The sequence below is a fragment of the Silurus aristotelis genome, assembly GCF_946808225.1.
Source record: "Silurus aristotelis genome assembly, chromosome: 3".
Taxonomy (NCBI): Eukaryota; Metazoa; Chordata; class Actinopteri; order Siluriformes; family Siluridae; genus Silurus; species Silurus aristotelis.
The window spans coordinates 406,573-410,990 of record NC_139576.1 but is presented as its reverse complement, the minus strand read 5'-3'; the positions used below and the strand labels follow the sequence as shown (position 1 = coordinate 410,990).

The window sequence follows — 4,418 nt, the reverse complement described above, 5'->3', positions numbered from 1 at the left end:
ACTGTCCAGTTTACCAGTAGCAGAGGCTGGTTTGATCGATTTAAGAAAAGGACTGGCATCCACAATGTGACAAGACATGGAGAAGCTTCTAGTGCAAACCAGAAGGAAGCAGATGCATTCGTTAAGGAATTTAATGAATTTTTGAAGAAGGAGGGTTATGTTTCACAGCAAATTTTCAACGTAGATAAAACTGGACTATTTTGGAAAAAATGGCAATAAGAACATACAGCATGAAGGAGGAAAAGTCTTTGCCTGGTCATAAGCCTATAAAAGACAGGCTTACTCTCATGCCAGTGTGGACTGCAGAATTAAGCCCATGCTGATCTACCATTCGGAAAACCCTAGAGCATTCAAACAACATAAGGTCATCAAAGAAAATTTGCCTGTTATGTGGAGATTGAAAACAAAGGCCTGGGGAACAAGGGTTCTCTTCATGGCTACTTCCAGCAGGATAACGCACCATGTCATAAAGCGTGAATCATCTCAGACTGGTTTTTTGAACATGACAATGAGTTCACTGTACACAAATGGCCTCCACAGTCACCAGATCTCAATCCAGTAGAGCACCTTTGGGATGTGGTGGAACGGGAGATTCGCATCATGGCTGTGCAGCCGACAAATCTGCAGCAACTGCGTGATGCTATCATGTCAATATGGACCAAAATCTCTGAGGAATGTTTTCAGTGCCTTGTTGAATCTATGCCACGAAGGATTAAGACAGTTCTGAAGGCAAAAGTGGGTCCAACCCAGTACTAGTAAGGTGTACCTAATAAAGTGGCCGGTGAGTGTATCGTCATGTATGAGCGCTCATCAACTAAAACTCAACCCCAGCAAAACAGAACTGCTGGTCATCCCAGGTGATTCATCTCCAGGTCAAGATTTCCAAATAACACTTCATGACTCTCTGCTCTCTCCTTCAGCCACTGCTCGTGACCTTGGGGTAACTATGGACAATGAACTGTCCTTCTTCCCACATGTCACTAATGAGGCTTGTTCCTGTAGATTTCTCCTCCACAACATCCGAAGGATTCGACCATTTCTGTCCACACAGGCTGCCCAGGTGCTTGTTCAGTCTCTTGTCATTTCGAGACTTGACTACTGCAGCTCTCTGCCGGCAGGTCTTCCCCTGAACGCTATTCGTCCACTGCAAATGATCCAAAACGCAGCTGCATGGCTTGTGTTCAATCTGCCCAAGTTCTCCCACACCACCCCACTGCTGCTTCTTTACTGGCTTCCAGTAGCTGCACGTATCAGATTCAAAACACTGATGCTTGCCTACAAGGCCCAAAATGGACCAGTGCCATCTTACCTCAGAGACCTCATCACATCTTGCACTGCACCACGCTGTCTGAGATCCTCCAGCACTGCTGGACTGGTACCACCTTTTCTCAGAATGAGAGGTAAGTACACTTCAAGGCTCTTCTCTGTTCTGGCACCGAGGTGGTGAAATGAACTTCCCCTAGATGTCCGTACAGCGGAGTCTCTGACTATCTTCAAGCGACGGTTGAAGACCATCATCTTCCTGAAATACTTAAATTAGCACTTTCTAAGTTTGTAGAATTTAAGAGTTATATTTATATGAAGTTGGTAATCTTGCTTACCAGTGTAGATTTATTCATTACTAGAGACTCAAAGCACTTTTATATAAGGATGGGTTCCCTTTTGAGTCTTGTTTCTTCCTTATGTCATCTTGTAATTGTTGTTTCTTGCCACATTTGCCACCGGATTGTTCATCAGCGACAAACTTACTTATAAGGAACATATTCTGGAAATACTGTTAAAAAAACAGACCTTCATCCTGTCAGCTGTCCAATTACAGTCCAATATCAAACCTCCCCTTTATCTCCAAGATTCTAGAAAAGGTTGTAGCACAGCAGTTCTGCTCACATCTACTGAGAAACAACATTTATGAAATGTATCAGTCAGGATTTCGGCCTCATCATAGCACAGAGACGGCGCTAGTTAAGGTGGTAAATGACTGTTATTGGCCTCTGATCAGGGTTTTGTCTCTTTACTTGTTTTGCTCGAACGCAGTGCAGCTTTTCACACCATTGATCATAATCTCCTGCTTGCTGGACTGGAGAACGTTGTTGGAATAAAGGGAACAGCTCTCTCCTGGCTCAGGTCTTATTTGACTATCAGTTTGTTGATGTAAATGGTGAGTTCACCACACTCTCTGAGGTAAAGTTTGGTGTTCTAAAGATATGTCTTAGGCCCACTGCTTTTCTCTTTATATCTGCTGCCTCTGAGTGAAATTATACATAAACATGGGATTCGCTTCCATTGCTATGCTGATGACACACAGCTGTATATTTCAGCAAAGCCAGATGAGAGAGATCAGCTTAACAATGTTGAGGAGTGTGTAAAGGACATTAGACAGTGGATGCTTGATAACTTTCTTCTGCTAAACTCAGATAAGACGGAAGTACTTTTACTAGGACCACATGCAGCTAGAAGTAAACTTTCAGATTCTGTAGCATCTCTGGATGGTGTTTCTGTTTCAGTGTGTACAGCAGTCAAACACCTTGGTGTGATTATTGACCCGAGTCTTTCCTTTGAGTCTCACTTGAATAATATCACCAGGATCTCCTTCTTTCACCTTAGAAATATTGCTAAAATGATAAATATGATGTCATTACAGGATGCAGAAAAACTAGTTGATGCTTTTGTAACATCTAGATTAGACTACTGTAACGCTTTACTGTCTGGGTGTTGGAGTAAGTGCAGAAATAAGCTTCAGTTAGTTCAGAATGCAGCAGCAAGAGTCCTCACTAGATCTAGAAAATATGATCACATCACCCCTGTTTTAATCATCTACACTGCTCCCAATTACATCTCACACTGATTATAAAATACTACTACTGACGTATAAAGCACTTAACGCTCTCAGGCTATTTGTTGGTACCTCAAATAATGAAGACTCCAGCAGGGGGCAGATGTTTCTCTTATAAACCCCACAGTTATGAAACAACCTTCCAATCAGTGTTCGGGACTCAGACACAGTCTCAGTGTTCAAATCGAGGCTGAGTTAAACATGCTCCTGAGGTTCCAGTGACCACTGTTCCTGCCCCTCTCCCCTCCGTGGATCTTCCCACTATCTTGGGTAGTTTTCTTCTGGATAGTTTTCTCTTCGACTGGAGGCGACTCTATGCAGCTTGGGACGGTTTCTCATCAACGTCTTGGGTGGTTCCATGAAATTCCGGAGTAAGAACGGGAGCTTTGAGGATGGATTGGACTGTAGTTAATGTCAACAGTCTGCTACACTTACTCAGGACTACAGTTGGTATCTCATCATCTTCACTGTTCCTCACAACATCGTATGTACTCTGTCTTACTTCTACTGACTTTCATTCCCCTTCTCTCCAGCGTGTACCTCCACCTCTCCAGGCTCTTCTCCACCTGCTCCCCACTCTCACCACTAATCACAATATCATCTACAAACATCATAGTCCACAGAGACTCCTGTCTGACCTCGTCCTTCAACCTGTCCATCACCACTGCAAACAGGGACTATGTGAATGTATGTTTATATCTAAACATTATTGTTCCTGACTACAGCATATACAGTGAAAAGAAGGAAACTGCTTTATTTTGAATGTATTTTTTCATTTTCATGTCATTCTATTGCATTGTTAGTGTTGGACTGTTTTATTGTTAGTTTTGTTTGTTTAATTCACGGTGTGGTTTAAAAACACTTTTACTGTATGAACTCTTCCTGGTTATTTTCCTTCTCAGATTGTTTGGCGCACGATTTCTAATCTCATTACATTAGTAATTCAAATCACCAGAATGAAGGTCAATTTTACTACTAATAATAATGATGATATTATTGTTATCATTATTATTAAGAAGAAGAAGAAGAAGAATTGATGTAAAACTCACTGATGGATATTAAGATGAAAAGATGAGTGTTCTCTTTGCTGCTGTTTGATGATCAGTCTGATATCCTTTGCTTGTTCTGGTTTGGTGTCTGAAAGATGTTTATATAGAAAGTGATTATACAGTGAGGTGAAGTGTCTCAGCACTGTGATGGTGGGTGGAGTCACTGCACACAGTCACAACCCAGTATGGAAGTATTCAGACCTTCCTCACTTTTTTCCATGTTTTCATATTAAATTACAATCAGTTCCCCAGAATGACAGTAAAAACAGAATTATAGCAATAGCCCTGAAATATCACGTTCATAAGTATTCAGACACTTTGCAACAACACTTGAGAATAAGCTCAGGTGCCTCCCATTTCTTATCGCTGAGATGTTTCTACACTTAATTGTGAAAAAGTTTATCAGTTGGACATGATTTGGAAACATACACATTTCTCTATAGAAGGTCCCACAGCTGACAAAGCAATTGTTGTAAGACACAGATCTGGGGAAGGCTAAATAAAATGTGTGTGTGTGTGTGTGTGCCACAAGGCAA

At 41.6% G+C, this 4,418-nt stretch overlaps 1 long non-coding RNA gene across 1 annotated transcript; it reads right to left on the bottom strand.

Moving 5' to 3' along the window:
* Positions 1-3,362: 3,362 nt before the first annotated feature.
* LOC310723334 lies at positions 3,363-4,195 on the bottom strand. Its single transcript, XR_014532644.1, has 3 exons — positions 4,141-4,195; positions 3,879-4,087; positions 3,363-3,402 (listed from the first exon to the last, which is right to left on the bottom strand). It is a non-coding gene; the product is annotated as an uncharacterized lncRNA (long non-coding RNA).
* Positions 4,196-4,418: the final 223 nt, after the last annotated feature.